At 40.9% G+C, this 18692-nt stretch overlaps 1 protein-coding gene and 1 pseudogene across 1 annotated transcript in view; both read right to left on the bottom strand.

The window, feature by feature from the left end:
- Positions 1–14609, bottom strand: part of PIK3C2A (phosphatidylinositol-4-phosphate 3-kinase catalytic subunit type 2 alpha) — a 107362-nt gene extending 92753 nt beyond the window's left edge. Inside the window, exon 1 of the mRNA XM_070803587.1 lies at positions 14473–14609. The gene's annotated coding sequence lies outside the window, so the exon portion shown is untranslated. The remainder of the gene's footprint in view (positions 1–14472) is intronic.
- On the bottom strand, positions 8060–13982 carry LOC139187302 (adenosine kinase pseudogene; annotated as a pseudogene).
- Positions 14610–18692: the final 4083 nt, after the last annotated feature.

Below are 18692 nucleotides of genomic sequence, written 5' to 3'. Positions count from 1 at the left end.
CCCCCTGCAATGCAGGAGACCCTGGGCTCAATCCTTGGGTTGGGAAGATCCCCTGGAGAAGGGAATGGCTACCCAGTTCTCTTCTCCAGTATTCTTGCCTGGAGAACTCCATGGACAGGTGAGCCTGGCAGACTACAGTCCATGGAGTCGCAAAGAGTTGGACACAACTGAGTAACTTTCACTGTGCATGTAATTGGAGTCCCAGGCGAGGAGAGACTGAACAGAACAAATATTTGAAGAGAAAATGACCAAGAACTTTCTATAAGTGAAGCAGGTCATCAGTCAAATAAATTTAAGTTGAGTGAAGCCCAATAGGATAAAAATATACCAGAGAATTAATCTAATGGGGTTGCAGAGGAATGTAGATTAAACTACTTGAAAGAAATGGCTTCAGTTTTTACTGACATTGGTGGCTGCTACTGCTGCTGCTGCTAAGTCGCTTCAGTCGTGTCCGACTCTGTGCGACCCCATAGATGGTGGAGTTTAGGTCAAATCAATATAGTTATCTACAGAGCCTGTTCCTAAAGAAACCAGGGAGGTTTCGATAATAATTTCTCTGGTACAGTTTAATCATTTTTCTCCAAATTTAGATATGTTAAATGTGTAGAGTTATATTTCTAGGTTTAGGGTATGCCACAATCAAACTTCTTCATTTCAACCTAACTTAATTTTACTCTGTAGATTTTTAGTGAAATTTTTTAAATAAAAATTAAGAATAAGTTAAACCATCAAGCTCAATTTCTCTCCACCTAAAAATCCTCTCTAAAAAAAAAAAAAACCTAAAATTTCCATCTACCAATATGAACTTTTATAGTCAAACTTAATATACCTCCAAGGAGGGGAAAACCAGTATACTCAATTATTAGATTAAGAAGCTGAAGGTATGTTTTATGCACAGACATTCACGTGATCTGATTTGCATTGTTCAAAGATCTCTATTTGCTCTGCAAAAAACAGATGTAAGAAAAACAAAAACAGAAACCAGGAAACCAATTAACAAACAACTGAACCGGTATAGGAAAAAATTAGCAATAACCTGAATTAGAATGACAATTCTGGAAATAAGTGGCTTCGTTTAAACAAATGAAAAGAAGTTTAGATAGTAAATAAAGTGGGGGGGGGGGGAAGTAGCGTGATAGAGAGTGATTTAGATAGGGGATAGTATTTTTAATAGTGGAATGAGGGAAAAGATGAAACTGGAGCCATAACCTGGACATAAGAAACCAGTGAAGTCATGGAGAAAAGTTAACAGTCTTCCCAAGGTTCTCCACAAGTTTAAAGATGTATGGCCTTAGCCTGGATCTTGTATTCTTTAACCTCTATACCACACTTACAATTATGCTTTGCCCAAGGATTATAAACAACTAATAAAGGGCTTAATTCTTCCATTTTGACAAAAAGCAACAGCTACACTGGAGTCTAATAAGCACTGGCAGTCACTGTATCACCTTCAGCCCTTAGCGCATTCTACACATAGGAGATTCACAATCAGAGAATTCGCCCAGAGCAACTTTCTGTATCTGCATATGTGTATCACTGTGTGTGTTTGGGAGGGGGACAGAGAGGGAAATACTGTTATTAGCAAGAGGTCCTGTACAAAGACACTTTACTGACAAAGCAGTTTTCAATCTAACCCAGAATCCCAACAGTAGTACTGCTTTGTGAAGATAATTAGTGAACTTTGGACTACTTTATTGTTCATTCATTTAACATGAATCATTAAATATACTCTGATATTACCCCAATTCCAACATGGCAAATAACAGTAAGCTTTTTGTGTTGTTATGGTATATGCTTCCATTTCCAACATGGTTTAAGGTAGGAAAAAATACAACTGAGAGCCCCCAAATAAGGAATAATAATGAAAATGACGTGAATACTTCTGAAATTTTTCTCCCAAACTGTCAATTTCTATGGCTAACAAAAACTTGTTTTCACAAGTTTTTGTGAAATGTAATGTAATTACATTTTGAAATATGTAATTTTTTTCAAGTAATGCATGAAAATTACTAGTTTTATAAAAACAAGTGATAACAAAGAAGAAAAAATGAAGTTGCATTTTTTTTGAGTAGACCCAAGCTCAAATATCATAACTCCTTCTTATTAACTGTGTATTCCTAAATAATTTATTTAATCTGTCTTTTTCTTAGTTTTCTCATATGTAAAGCACAGATATAGTGTTGTCAGGATCAGATAAAATAATATATATATAATAATATTATATACATATATAATATATATAAAAGGCATTTAAAAAATACATTCAGTTCAGTCGCTCAGTCGTGTCCGACTCTTTGCGACTCCATGAATCGCAGCACGCCAGGCCTCCCTGTCCATCACCAACTCCCGGAGTTCACTCAGACTCACGTCCATCAAGTCAGTGATGCCATCCAGCCACCTTATCCTCCGTCATCCCCTTCTCCTCCTGTCCCCAATCCCTCCCAGCATCAGAGTCTTTTCATTACATTTGTTCAAATATTAGAACAAAGGTAGCTTAGTTCAGCTACCTGAAAGGTAGCTTAGGAACTTCCCTGGTGGTCCAGTGGTTAAGATTCAAAAAAAAAAAAGGCTGCTTATTGCTAATAAGCATATAAAAAGATGCTCAACACCACTACTCATTTAGTTCAGTTCAGTTCATTCAGTTCAGTCGCTCAGTCGTGTCTGACTCTTTGCGACCTCATGAATCGCAGCACGCCAGGCCTCCCTGTCCATCACCAACTCCTGGAGTTTACCCAAATGCAAATCAAAACCACAATGAGATACCATTTCACACCTACTAGAATGACTATAATTTTTAAAAAGGATAGACAATCAACCAAGACCTACTTATATAGCACAGAGAACTACACTCAGTATTTTTCAATAACCTCAGATATGCAGATGACACCACCCTTATGGCAGAAAGTGAAGAGGAAATAAAAAGCCTCTTGATGAAAGTGAACGAGGAAAGTGAAAAAGCTGGCTTAAAGCTCAACATTCAGAAAACGAAGATCATGGCATTTGGTCCCATCACTTCAAGGGAAATAGATGGGGAAACAGTGGAAACAGTGTCAGACTTTATTTTTGGGGGCTCCAAAATCACTGCAGATGGTGACTGCAGCCATGAAATTAAAAGACACTTACTCCTTGGAAGAAAAGTTATGACCAACCTAGATAGTATATTGAAAAGCAGAGACATTACTTTGCCAACAAAGGTCCGTCTAGTCTAGGCTATGGTTTTTCCAGTGGTCATGTATGGATGTGAGAGTTGGACTGTGAAGAAAGCTGAGCGCCGAAGAATTGATGCTTTTGAACTGTGGTGTTGGAGAAGACTCTTGAGAGTCCCTTGGACTGCAAGGAGATCCAACCAGTCCATTCTGAAGGAGATCAGCCCTGGGATTTCTTCGGAGGGAATGATGCTGAAGCTGAAACTCCAGTACTTTGGCCACCTCATGCGAAGAGCTGATTCATTGGAAAAGACTCTGATGCTGGGAGGGATTGGGGACAGAAGGAGAAGGGGACAACAGAGGATGAGATGGCTGGATGGCATCACTGACTCGATGGATGTGAGTCTGAGTGAACTCCGGGAGTTGGTGATGGACAGGGAGGCCTGGCGTGCTGCGATTCATGGGGTCGCAAAGAGTCGGACACGACTGAGTGACTGAACTGAACTGAACTGAAGGGAAGAGAACCTGAAGAATATGTGTGTGTGTGTGTGTGTGTGTGTGTGTGTGTGTGTGTGTGTGTGTATAACTGTACATTGTTATTTAGTCACTAAGTCATGCTTGACTCTTTGCAACCCCATGGACTGCAGCCCACCAGGATTCTCTGTTTATGAGATTTTTCCAGGCAAGGATACTGGAGTGGGTAGCCACTTCCTTCTCCAGGGGATGTTCCCCAACCAGGGATCAAATCCACATCTCCTGTGTTGGCATGCAGATTCTTTACTGCTGAGCCACCAGGGAAGATAACCACATACACCTGAAGTTAACACAAGATTGTAAATCAACTATAGTTCAATATAAATAAATAAATAAATAAAGGAAAAGAAGCATTGACAAGGATATAGAGAAACTGAAACCCTCACACTTTGCCAATAGGAATATAAAATGTTGCAGCCACATTTTAACACTTTTAAAAAAAATTGAAGTATAGTTGATGTATGATATTACATAAGTTACAGGTATACAATATAGTGATTCACAATTTGTTTTTTCCCAATTTTTTTGGCCCAAAACTCCGTGTGGTCTGTGGGATCTTAGTTCCCTGACCAGGGATTGAACCCGAGCCCTCAGCAGTGACAACAGAGTCCAAACCATTGGACCACCAGAGAAGTCCCCACATTATTTAAAGGTTATACTCTATAGTTATTATAGAATATTGGCTATATTCCCTGTATTGTACAATATATCCTTATAGCTTATTTTATACATAATAGTTTGTACCACTCAATCCTCTACCCTCATGTTGCCCTTCACCACTTATTTGTTCTCTATATCTGTGAGTCTGTTTCTTTTTTTGTTGTATTCAATAGTTTGTTGAATTTTTAGATTCTACATTTAAGTGATATATATGTGTCTTTCTCTGTCTGGTTTATTTCACTTAACATAATATCTGCCAAGTCTATCCATATTGTTACAAATGACAAAATTTCCTTATGCCCAAGTAGTATTCCATGGTGTGTACACACACACACACACACACACACACACACACACACAGAGTATCTTTATCCATTCATTTGTTGACTGGCAGTTGAGGTTGCCTCCATATCCTGGCAATTAAGTAAAGTCAAAGAGACAGAAAAGTAGATTAGCAATTACCAGGAGCTAGGAAGAAGAGGTGGAGAAGGCAATGGCAACCCACTCCAGTATTCTTGCCTGGAGAATCCCAGGGACGGGGGAGCCTGGTGGGCTGCCGTCTATGGGGTCGCACAGAGTTGTACACAACTAAAGTGACTTAGCAGCAGCAGCAGGAAGAAAGGGACTGGGTAGTTACTGCTTAATGGTACAGAGTATCTGTTTGGGGTGATGAAAAACTTTGGAAATAGAAAGCGGTGACGGCTGCATTAACATCGTAAATATAATGTCACTGAAATATACACTTAAAAATGATTAAATGACAAATTTTGGTATATACAGTTTACAATAAAAAGTTATTAGATAGTTATCTTGACAGAAACCTTCACACACCTTCCACACAAAAAACTTAATTCTAGAATCTTGTTCTTGACAGTTAGCAAATATAGTTTACATACATAAAAAGTAATACAGGAAACCAGGTCCAGAGTTTGTCGGGATTCTCTGTACTATCTTAACAATTTTTCTGTAGTCTAAAACTGTTATAAAAATTTGGCTTTTTGTTGAAAGGGTATATTGAATCTCAAAACATGCTAAGTGAAAGAAGCCAGATTCAGAAGACTATAGGTATAGGATGATGCCAATTTTATATGCCATTCTTGGAATGCAAAACTATAGAAATGCAAAAGAAAAATCTGTTGCTGCCAGAGACTGGAGGGTGAGTGGGAGGGACCAATTTACAAAGGGCATAAGGACACTTTCTAAAGTGATGCAATTATTTCATATTTTAACTGTGGTAGAGGCAGTTACATACTGTTACTATTTCTTATAATTTATAGCATCTTCGGAGAAGGCGATGGCACCCCACTCCAGTACTCTTGCCTGGAAAATCCCACGAACGGAGGAGCCTGGTAAGCTGCAGTCCGTGGGGTCGCAAAGAGTCGGACACGACTGAGCAACTTCCCTTTCAATTTTCACTTTTATGCATTGGAGAAGGAAATGGCAACCCACTCCAGTGTTCTTGCCTGGAGAATCCCAGGGACGGGGGAGCCTGGTGGGCTGCCGTCTATGGAGTCACACACATTAGGACACGACTGAAGTGACTTAGCAACAACAATAGCGTTGTACACCCAAAACAGATGCATTTTACTATAAGTAAATTATATATTAATAACTGTCTTTAAAAAAAAACCTGAACAGCTACAATCTCATGTCATGTATTTTAATATACGCAGAATTCTAGTCTGATAAATATCATCATGCAATCTAGTCAGATGAAAGCAGGCTACATTCTCAAGCCAAAGAGTGCTTTGCTCAATTCACGTACACACTAAACAAAAAAGAAAAGTCAGAACAGTTATAAATTACATTATGAACACATACAAAGTGATTTAATAAATCAATCTGGTTATGGCTACTCACAGCACTATGGTTTTAATTACAGGTAACTCCGTCAGAGTTATGGGGGCTGGGGTGGAGAAGGCAATGGCACCCCACTCCAGTACTCTTGCCTGGAAAATCCCATGGATGGAGGAGCCTGGTGGGCTGCAGTCCATGGGGTCGCTAAGAGTCGGACACAACTGAGCGACTTCACTTTCACTTTTTCACTTTCATGCATTGAGAAGGAAATGGCAACCCACTCCAGTGTTCTTGCCTGGAGAATCCCAGGGACGGGGGAGCCTGGTGGGCTGCCGTCTATGGGGTCGCACAGAGTCGGACACGACTGAAGTGACTTAGCAGCAGCAGCAGCAGCAGCAACTCCTTCAGAGTTTATGGGGGCTGGGGTGGGGTGTATACCTGCTTTGTATGATTTCCAAAACTGCAAATAAAACATTTGAAAAAGTATTCTCCCATTCCCTAATTAGACAGGTATTGATGCTTTGTGCTTAGTTGCTCAGTCGTGTCTGACTCTTGCGATCCCATAAATGGTATAGCCTGCCAGGCTCCTCTGTCCATGGGATTCTCCAGGCAAGAATACCAGAGTGGGCTGCCATTTCCCTCTCCAGGGAATCTTCGCAACCCAGGGATTGAACCCAGGTCTCCTGCATTGCTTTCAGATTCTATACCAACTGAGCTACAAGGGAAGCCCAATGGGATGTAGCTCTCCCAACAATATCCAAGTTCTTTTCCCACCTCACCAGAAGGTAAGTACCCCTTATCTTTGACTTCCTTCTATTGTCTCTTCTCATTTTCCCCTTTTATCTAGAAAGATCGTCTGCTTTTTCCTCCCACTCCACAGTAGAACTTTAACAATACTTAACATCTTCCTGTTTCTCTGAGCATTTTCTGAAAGTAAATTGTCAATTTCAGTTTTTTTATAGGAAAATACTTCTAAAAATTACCTGTTTCAATTAGAATTTCCCATACTGCAAATTTTTAAACCAATTCTCCTTTATGAACACTGCCTATTCTTTTCTCATAGTAAAATTCTTATCAAATCCCTACTGATTTCACAATAGGAACTCAAATTACTCTGCTGCTCATTAGTCAACAACCTGTCTTTCCATACTCTTAGCCATGTCTTCCACACTACTCAAGCCACAAGTTTAGAGTACGTGCTAAGATTTCCTGAATCATCCAAATAATATAAAAATTCTGACCACTGGCCTCTAAATATTTATTGCAGATGTCTATTTATCCTCATCTCCTACTTCACCTGTGTTGTTTTTATGTTTTTATTTTTTTCCCTTTATGACAAGTTTTTATTTGTATCAAATACAGAGTACCATAAGTAAATATAAGATTATGACTTGAATATTTTAATATAGCTTATAATTTGGCAAATTAATTATCCAAAATTTATTACATATTTGAGTACACACTGATGAAATTACTTGGCATAACTTGGAAAGATAAATATTTCTGTACCTTAACCATTTGTCATGTATATATGTGGTACATATATGAACACATGTGTGTGTATATGTGTACAAACACTTCTGAATTAAATATACTTGTATAAAAGCTAAAGATTTATGTATTATCTTTAATTCCTTTAAAAAAATCTATTCTATTAAATTGCATCTGCATTCAAAGCAGAAATGTAAAAAAATGATCACTTTGCTTAGTACACATGAATTTACAATGTAATGGAAAATGAAACAAAAATTTCAATTGAAATACTATATTTCTGTTTAATTGACATTTACCTGGCACTATCAGACTATGGAAATAAACCTCCTACTTTAGGTTGTTGAGAGAATAAAGATTCTATTGTGTATTACTGTACCCCCTATATTAAGATTCAACATTATTATAGTAGGAAAGGTGGCATTTTACTCTTTATTAATATGGGAATTCTCAGGAAACAATCAAGGCAGTGTCTGTACTCCTGGGATGCAGTTTCATGCTTTTCCATCAGTGGAAGTCTGGCTTCTCAGGAAAGGTGCAGCCAGTCCTCCTAATTTTGACACTTGCAGCATAGTGGCCAGCACAGATGCATTCAGTTAGGGGCTTGTCAGAGACCAGCTGAGACAGAAAACCTCCAACAAATGCATCTCCAGCTCCACTGGTATCGACAATTTCTTTCTGGTCTTGATCCAAGACAGCAAAAGTGGTGACTTCACTTTCTGTAGCCAGTATGGTGTCCTCTCTCCCTTGGGTGAAAATCACGATTCGCTGCCTCTTTGAGTTGACTTTTGGCAGAGCCTGTCTTTCTGGCTATTTCTTTAATGTCTTCAGTCTCAAAGCCTTGCTCTCTAGCAAAAGTGGCAGCTTCCACCTCATTTCCAAAAAGTATGTCAACAAAAGGCATAACTTTCATCAATGATTCCTTGTAGAACTGACTAATAAATGGTGCAGACAGATCCAAAGTGAAAATTCTGTTGTTTCAAGAAGCATGGTGAGCCACTTTTAAAACCAACTCTGGAGAAACTGTGAGGAAAAAACCTACTATATAATAAACTCTCGCTTTGTCCACCAATATCCAGTTTTTCTCCATATCAAGATTTTTTCCTTTTGGTAACAGTTGGCAGCAGCAAGATTAGCTACAAGTGAGCTGTTGCCACCAGTGATGCATGCAGCACAAGTTCCTGTTGGCTGCTCATTCTGTTCATAGTAATGAGCATCCACATGGGCTTCAGCAGCTTTTTTCTTCAGGATCTCCCCAAATGTATCTATCCCAATGCATCCAAAAAATGTTGCTGCTTTGTGTGGCTGCTGAATCATCCACTGGGCCACTTTAATTGAATTCTGGGTAGAGCCACCAGAATGATATTCAACTTTGAATTTTTTTACAAGTTCATCAAACAGTTCCTTATGTTTCTCTTCAGCCAAAATCTGGTCATTAGGTTTAAGAGAATACTTACCAAGGAAATCCTTATCCACTACAGCAGTGATGTCAAGAAGAGGATTTCCCATTCCAAAGAGAATATTTTCACTGATGGCCATCATAGCTTCACCTTCCAGCCCCACGCGACAGCGCTCACGTCCAATGCTCTGCGTCCGCACGGGTGGCAGCAGCAGGTACCACAGCCACCGCTTCTGAGCTCAAGCACTCCACGACCGGGGAGCGCGTCCTCACACACCCCGCGTGCAGGCGGCCCCCCGTTTTTATGTTTTTAAATGAGCCATGCAAATCCTTCCTTAAAGCTAAATTTCTTCTCTTATCTAAGTTTTCCCCAAGTTGTTCCCTGAACACTGATATAGCTGTGTCCTTGACACTTCATCACTTTCTTCCTACAATAATAGTTTAAAATCTAAATTCTTTGCTCAAAATAAAAAATCTCGCCTAGTTAACTGTCATCTATTTTAAGTGTGTGTGCGTGCGCTTAGTTGCTCAGTCACGTCCGACTCTTGCGACCCCATATACTGCAGCCAGCCAGGCTCCTCTGTTCATGGGATTCTTCAGGCAAGAATATTGGAGTGGGTTGCCATTTCCTTCTCCAGGGGAATCTTCCCAACCCAGGGATCAAACCCAGTTCTCCTGCATTGCAGTCAGACTCTTTACCACCTGAGCTACGACGGAAGCCCAATTTTAAGTGTAACTAAACCATAGTGGTAACCCACTCCAGTATTCTTGCCTGGGAAATCCCATGGACAAAGGAGTCTGGCAGGCTGCAGTCCATAGGGTGGCAAAAGAGTTGGGTACGACTTAGCGACTAAACAACAATACCACCCCTTACATTTTTCTTTCCCATTAATAATTTTTTAATAACTAAACTACTTTCTGCTTCAAGGCAGGAATTACCCATCAATACACTCCAAAATCTGTTAAGGGCTATGTATCTAAACACTCGAGCACCATAGAAGAGATGCAATGAAGAGAACTCTAGGCTAGCATTGTAAGCCTGCTATGTTCAAGCAGTATCTGTAATGTATTATCCAAAACAAGTCACAGCTTCACTGGGTCTCATTTTCCTCTTCAAGAAAATGAAAAAAATACCTGCTCTATTTACTTCACAAAGAATAAGGCTGGTGGAGGGGGAGAATTAAAGGCTCTATAATCATCAATCAACACAAATGTAAGGACGTTATTTACTTTATCATTGTTAGTCATAGTTATCATGACTAAAATAAGCCTATTTTTTTTTAAAACCAAACTCAATGCACAACAAATTAAATGAATCAGCGTTGTACATCATTTATTCATCAATAAGGTAACTTTTGTATTATAAGACTAATGAAAGCTATGTGTTTAACAATAGGGTTGTCAATTTATAGTATATTAATTCATTCTCAAGGTGAAAAGATAAATACTCTGCTAAATAACTGCCTTCAAATCTATTACAATCAAGAGTGTTTAAATACCCCATTCACTTTTGTACCCAAATAGCTGAATTAAAAAATTTAAGAACCTCTGGGCTTCCCTGGTGGCTGCTTAGTGGTAAAGAATCTGCCTGCCAATGCAGGAGACACAGGTTCAATCCCTGGTCCAGGAAGACTCCACATGCTACAGAGCAACTCTGCCCGTGCGCCACTACTGAGCCTATTGAACTGTGCTCTAGACCCCAGAGCTGCAACATACATACCCTAGAGCCATGCTTAGCGACAAGAGGCCACCGCAGTGAGGAGCCCTTGCACCGCAACTAGAGACTAGCTCCCACTTGCCGCAAATAGAGAAAAGCCTGCACAGCGACAAAGACCCAGTACAGCCAAAAATAAATAAATAAAAATATTTTTTAAATGTTTTTAAGAAATCCAAAAAGTTGTTTAAAATTGTACAAATCTCCATTCGCAATAGCACCCCACTCCAGTACTCTTGCCTGGAAAATTCCATGGATGGAGGAGCCTGGTGGGCTGCAGTCCATGGGGTCGCTAAGAGTCAGACAAGACTGAGCAACTTCACTTTCACTTTTCACTTTCATGCATTGGAGAAGGAAATGGCAACCCACTCCAGTGTTCTTGCCTGGAGAATCCCAGGGACCGGAGAGCCTGGTCAGCTGCCGTCTATGGGGTCGCACAGAGTCGGACACGACTGAAGCGACTTAGCAGCAGCAGCAAAATGTCCATGTACATTCTCTCACTGTGCTTTGAATCCATCACTTGTTATAAAGAACAGACTGCAGAGACCAAGAGAGATACAAAGTATACATAAAAGCACAAAAGAAAGATGTTTCAAAACCTGACTGCACCAGACACAGGGAAAACAGTCCCAACAAAAACTCTATGAACAACCTGAACGATATCCTACAGCAAATCAATTTCTTCTTCTTCTTTTTTTTTTTAGCAAATCATTTTCAAGTATAATTCCAATCTAAAGGCATGTATGAATACTATCAAAAGGAGTAGAAATTATAAATGACTACATTTATACTATTCTCATAGGAGTTGTTTTTTCTTTTCAAGCAAGAATCCGAGACAGAAAAGCAGAATTTTCATATTCTTGAACTGTATTGTCCAGTATTGTATATGCTAAACACAAACAGGGCTTCCCAGATGGCTCAATGGTAAAGAGTCCACCTGCCAATGCAGGACACTCGGGTTCAATCCCTGAGTAGGGACGATCCCCTGGGGAAGGAAATGGCAACCCATTCCAGTGTTCTTGCCTGGGAAATCCCATGGACAGAGGAGTCTGGCGGGCTACAGTCCATGGGATCCCAAAAGAGTAGTGGGCACGACTTACCAATTAAACAATAAACACAACAGCTACTGAGAGCTTGACAAGTAGTCCAAAGTAAGATGTGTTCTAAGTGTAAAATGAACACCAGATTTCAAAGATTTACCAAGAAAATGTAAAATACCTTACCTACGTGGCTCTCATTTAATATTTCTACTAAACAGCAGTGATTTAGATGTAGTCCAACTCTCACATGAAAGAAACAAGATACCAGAGGTATTAAACAGCTTGGTAGTATCTCGGCAGGGTCTGGAAGCTGATACCGTCTAACTTTCCCTCATTAATAAAAAGAATTAATCCTTTAATACTCAATTTGAGCACCTCCATCCTCATCAGATGCACTCATTCTCTCTCCATCTCTCAAGCCAGGTGATCATATCATTCTTAGTATTTTGGATCCACCATCCTTACATGCCATTATATCCATACTGTTATAATTTGTGTTTGTCTCCCCAAATGGACTAGAGAACTTATTGAGGACAAGTACTATCTCATTCGTTTTTCTATTCCTAGAACCACTGCTGTACCAGGCACCCTGTAGGCCCTCTGGATACAACCAGATCTTCCATAAAATGGACTTTTAGCCTTAGTCAGGTACACCACAAATCAAGTAAATGAACTGTACTGAAATATTCACCTTTATAATTTACATGCCTTAAATTATTTTTGGAATATGGCAAATACAATAAAATGGGTAATTTATACTATCAAAGAAACACAAGTTACACAGCATAAAAAAACTGCTTCGCCCTGTTGCTCTGAAAAATTTGGTCCAATGCTCTGATAAGAACTCTGAACTCTTGGGAAATTCAACATTCTTGGTTAGGTATAAGTTCATTTACTGAATGTGCTTACTAAGTGTAAAAACACTGGGCTAGATTAAAGAATGATTCCTGGACATGGGAACTGATGTACCAATCTTCAATTAATTGAAAATTTTAGAATCATTTACAGCAGTAGGAAGAAACAATGAATCATATGCTTAATATACAACTAATTATTACATAAAGTTATAGTTTCTAGAATTCCTAAATGCAAGCATGCCAACTTTTATATCCCATGAAACAGAAAAAACTGTAAAATCTATGGATGAAAACAATGTACATATATTGCTTGCCAAGAAAAACTGCAAGCGACATGCATACAAAACACAACACAACAGAGACTTTCCTAAGAAAAAAACTGGTTTGGAATCTACTAATTTAGGCAAAATTACTTGAAGCAGCTCTATATGTACTTTGTACCTATGTAAAATCACTCTTGAAATAGGTTTGAGTTAAATAATCCAGTCAAAATGTTTTTCAGTACTTAAAGACTATCATAATATTAAACAAGCAGTTATCTTCAACAGTACAGACCTCAACTAAAGCACTTCGGTCTAATTTGCTCCTCTGAATAAGAGCATCAGCCCCAGCCCTGGCTGAGTTGCCGAGAGGCGTCTTATGTGGAAACTTAACCACAAGCCAAGGAGGCAAAGGTACAAAGTCTAGCCTGGAATCAGTGTTCCTGGATCTCCCTACAGCCTTCCTTCACCACTCTTCTAAGAATAGCTTTCTTTTTTCTGAATCTCTTCTAATCTGTGGCTTTGCTGCACCAATGTTACACAATTTTTCCAACAGCATCTTTCTGCCTGACACCAACCTGCAAAGATTTTGGGGTACTGCTTTAATAAATAATCTTGTTCAAAAACAAAGGTCTCCTTCTTTACACTCAATTCAACACCCACTGTTCAAAATAAAAATATAATTACAACCTGAACTCCCATCAGACTAACAGAAGGAAAGAACTAGCACAGGCTCCCTCTTCCACGTTCCTTATCTCCAGACTTTACTCCTTATTTTTCTCCTTTCTCATTTCCCTCCGCAATGCCTGCTCCACCCGCCCCCCCAAAAAACTCCAAAGCTGCAGAATCTCGTTTTTAAAGCCAAACCATAAAGCATGCGCTCTTTTTCCTTCAATTATTTATTGTTCCTCCGTCACTCAAGAAGACTTAGGCAAATATTTTTAATCTGACCGCCCTCCCAGAAAGATGATGCGCTAAATACACACAGAAATAATACTGTCTTCCTGAAGCAAGTGGATTGGATTCGCAGCAAAAAAAAAAAAAAAGCAACCGGGGAAGGGGGGTGGGTGGAGAAGAAAAAGGATCTGTAGCCCCCAAAGCCGGAGATGGGACAAGGAGGCGAAAAGAAGCGGGGAGGGGACGGGGGACGGTTCACAACTGAGAAGTGCAACACACGCACTCGGCAGAATTCAACAATTCGACCAGAGAATAGGACCCGCCACTGCGGCTCCAGCCCGGTCCCGAGAACAAGGGGGTGGCTTCCCCTCGCCCTTTCGGACAATACTAACTCCCAGGAGCCCCCTCCACCCACCACCCCCGACAAAAGGGTCCTGGTGGGATGCGGGCACCTTCGGAGGGGAAGCTGGCAACGGCCGGGATGGAAGCAAGGCCCAGGGAGAGGTGAGTCGGACTGGGGCAGCGCCAAGAGTACGGGATGGAGGGTCAGAAGCGGACACCCGGGGGACTTGGGGCCGCGGCAAGAGACTCTCCCATCCAAGACCCCAGGGGCCCTTCAGCGCCTTTGGAGAGCAGGGTCCCCGGTTCCGGCCCCCGCCGCACCTACTGTTCCTCACCTCACGCTGCCTGAGCCTCTGCCTCCACCACAACCCAAGGCGCCACAGCCGCAAAAATCCGAGCCATTTTCCACTCAGTCGCCTCAGCCGCTGCCGAGAGCTTCGGCGGACACCGCGGCCAGCCAAGCATAGACGTCACTTCCGGTCGGGAAAGCACCGCCTTCCGCACCCAGGCTTCTTTCGGATTGGCTGGTGCGGAGGGCCTACCTGAGGTAGTGGGCGGGGCTTGGGTGAGTCGCGTGAGGCTCTAACTCCGGTAGCTGCGAATGAGTCGGGCTCCTGGGGTATAGTGCCCAGCAGGCTTGGGATGTCTCTTTGTGCAGCCCCAGACCAGAGGAGAGGGACTCCGGGGACCCCAGTCGGCCACCTCTCAAACCCAGCGTCCAAAGCGCCCCCCAGCCACTGAACTACTTTACTGTTCCCGTGCCCTCTTCTTGGACTCTGCGCTCGTCTCCATCCGGACGGCAGCTCCCAGATTCGTGGTTTTGGCCCCAGGCCTGCGGACATTAGCTTGTGATTGGAGGATTGAAAGGAACAGGGAAGATATAAAATCGTTCACTCCAACCAGCGTCTACCGTTTCCTCACAGTGGATCAGGTGCTGCGGGGTGTGTAATTAGTAGTCCGCCCATCACGTGGAGTGTTTAAAGTGCTTTCGCATCATATTTAATCCTCACAACAGCCAGGTGAGAAGGTGGCCCAATGATAACTCATAACCAGACGGCTCTTTTCTACATCACAAAATATCTTTACATACAATCTCCATAATAATACCTTCCTCATGAGAATTGAATGAGCTTATGCTCATAAAATATTTAGTCTTCAAGTGTTACATTAAAAAAAAAAGTACATGGCCATGTTAAACAGATAGGAAAATTACCCCCGTTTTACAGACAGTGAAGTTGGCGGCATGATTCAAACTTAGTCCTAGCTCTAATCCATAGTATTTTTATCTTTTAAACAGACCTCCTTTCAGAGATTCACAATCTTAATGTGATAGACTAGTTTGTAATTTTCAGTAAAAACAAGAACAAAAAGTCACCTCCGACAAACGGTGAAAAATAAATCTGATTTTTTCTTTCTTCCTTTTTTTTTTTTTTTTTTTTTTGAGGGAGGATGTTAATTAGATGAAGCCCTTTAATCATTGTAATATACATGCCTAAGACTCCCAGGAAATAAGACTGACTGGAGTTGCTCCTCTATGGAATCTAGAAGCAACTGTATGATTATTCCTTCTCGCTGTGACTATCATCTCTAGTCTACCCACCCTTCCATTTCCACCAACTCCCCTTCTCCCTCCTTGTATACACACTTCCAGGCAGGCTTTACACACCCTTGAAAAATGTCCCTTAGGAATCCGCTTAGTGCTACAGCATTGTTCTGCTTTATCTTCTGATCAAAGGAGGAATTTCTAAAATTGGCAGCTCTTTCTCAAGAGATTAAAAGGGGAGGGGAAAACTAATTGTCTCAGGCTGGTTTCCTAGCTTCTGTTCCAGAACTGAGTGTGCCTTCTAAAAGAAGGAAGGGGATTTTAGAGAACACTGTGTTTTGAGGGAAGATTATCTGACGTTTTTGTATCTTTCTTACATGTTTTGAGGGAAGGTTATCTGTTTGACTTTTTTGTATCTTATATTTTTCTTATGAGAAATATTTTCTCTGGGACCCAGCAGCAGAGGGCCCTTGCTTGAGTGAGCTCCTTGTTGCAATTCAGACTTCATTATTTTACTACTGTTTTATTATGGCTCTTGAATAGCCAATATTTCCTTCATAGGCTCTGATCAATCAAAAGGGTCCTAAGAAGAAGAAGAAGAAAGGCAGCTTGATGGTTCTCCAGATTCCAAAAAAGCAGCATTCACAAACTGCCAAGTGTCAAGAATCTGAAATGGTAGCCCTCTCTTAGTTCATCTCATCTCTGACAATGAGCATATGAAGATGCATGTGTGAACAATAGAAACAAACTTCTAGGAGAAAGTGCCAACTGATGCTGCTATCTCTTGGAACCAAATAGGACATAGCTGGCACCATTTCTCCTCTTTCCCTTCTCCCACTGGCTTCAATATTAAGATTTAAAGGTAGAGGAAAGAATTGATGAGGAGGCATTATATTTTTAAGTGTTCCAATCCTAACCTCCCTAACGTTCCAATCCTAACCTTCCAATCCTAACAGAGAATGTCACAGCACCATAAATATCCCTAAACTTCTTTCAATACTAAATGAGAAATGGACAACCCTGTTTTGCCACAGGTAAACAATACTGACTGACATTTATTGAGCATTTTTGAAGGCCAGCCCCTGTTCTTAGTGCTTTATGAGTCATGGAGAGGAAATTACAAGAATCCCTCCAACAAGCTTATAAAATGATACCATTATGATATCCTTATTTTATAGCTGAGGAATTTGAGGAACAGAGGACATAAATAATTTGTCCAGGGTTACACAGTTACTCAATAGTCTGTTGTTTAGTCGCTAAGTCATGTCCAACTCCTTGTGACCCCATGGACTTTAGCACTCCAGGCTACCCAGTCCTTCACTGTCTCCCGGAGTTTGCTCAAACTCATGTCCATTAAGTCAGTGATGCTGTAACAGGAGGGAAAGGGGCAGGGCACAACTTTTGAAAGAATGACGTAGCCCGAGGACACAACATAAACTGATTAGAATCAAATGGGACCAAGACTAGACCTTGATGGCAGACAAGACTAGACCTTGATCCTCAATCACTAAGTGAAGTGACACACCCAGAGGTGCCATGACAGTTCCAGTTCAGTTCAGTTCAGTTGCTCAGTTGTGTCTGACTCTTTGCGACCCCATAGACTGCAGCATGCCAGGCCTTCCTCTCCATCACCAACTCGCATCACAAACTCCCTGTCCATCACAAACTCATGTCCATTGAGTCAGTGATGCCATCCAACCATCTCATCCTCTGTCGTCCCCTTCTCCTCCCTCCTTTAGTCTTTCCCACCATCAGGGACTTTTCCAATGAGTCAGTTCTTCACATCAGGTCACCAAAGTATTGGAGTTTCAGCTTCAGCATCAGTTCTTCCAGTGAATATTCAGGACTGATTTCCTTTAGGATTCACTGGTTGGATCTCCTTGCAGTCCAAGGGACTCTCAAGAGTCTTCTCCAACACCATAGTTCAAAAGCATCAATTCTTCAGAACTCAACTTTCTTTATAGTCCAACTCTCACATCCATACATGACCACTGGAAAAACCATAGCCTTGACCAGATGGACCTTTTGTTGGCAAAGTAATGTCTTTGAATATGCTATTTAGGTTGGTCATAACTTTCCTTCCATGAAGTAAACGTCTTTTAATTTCATGGCTTAATTCACCATCTGCTGTGATTGTGGAACTCAAAAGAATAAAATCTGTCACTGTTCCCACTTTTTCTGCATCTATTTGCCATGCAGTGATGGGACCAGATGCCATGATCTTAGTTTTTTGAATGTTGAGTTTTAAGCCCCCTTTTCACTCTCCTCTTTCACCCTCATCAAGAGGCTCTTTAGTTCCTCTTCTGTTTCTGCCATTAGAGTAAAATCATCTACATATCTTAGGGTGTTGATATTTCTCCTAGAAATCTTGATTCCAGCTTGTGCTTCATCCAGCTGGGCATTTCGTATGATGTACTCTGAATAGAAGGTAAATAAGCAGGGTGACAATATACAGCCTTTCCCAATTTTGAACAAGTCCATTGTTCCATGTCCAGTTCTAACTGTTGCTTCTTGACCTGCATACTGGTTTTTCAGAAGGCAGGTAAGGTGGCCTGGCATTCCCATCTCTTTAAGAATTTTCCACAGTTTGTTGTGATCCACACAGTCAAAGGCTTTGGCATAGTCAATAAAGCTGAAGTAGATGTTTTTCTGCAATTCCCTTGCTTTTTCTATGGTCCAGTAGATGTTGGCAGTTTAATCTGATTCCTCTGCGTTTTCTAAATCCAGCTTGAGCATCTGGAAATTCTCAGTTCACAAACTGTTGAAGCCTAGCTTGAAGGATTTTGAGCAATACCTTGCTAGCATGTGAAATGAGTGCAATTGTACAGTAGTGCAGGTTAAGAAGCAACAGTTAGAATCGGACATGGAACAATTCTCCAAATCAGGCTTCAACAGTATATGAACCGTAAGTTTCCAGATGTTCAAGCTAGATTTAGAAAAGGCAGAGGAACCAGAGATCAAATTGCCAACATCTGCTGGGTCATAGAAAAAACAAGAGAGTTCCAGAAAAAC

The sequence above is a fragment of the Bos indicus genome, chromosome 15 (genome assembly GCF_029378745.1).
Source record: "Bos indicus isolate NIAB-ARS_2022 breed Sahiwal x Tharparkar chromosome 15, NIAB-ARS_B.indTharparkar_mat_pri_1.0, whole genome shotgun sequence".
In the NCBI taxonomy this organism is placed as follows: domain Eukaryota; kingdom Metazoa; phylum Chordata; class Mammalia; order Artiodactyla; family Bovidae; genus Bos; species Bos indicus.
Note: the sequence above shows the minus strand (reverse complement) of the source record. Positions and strands in the feature narration are given on the sequence as shown.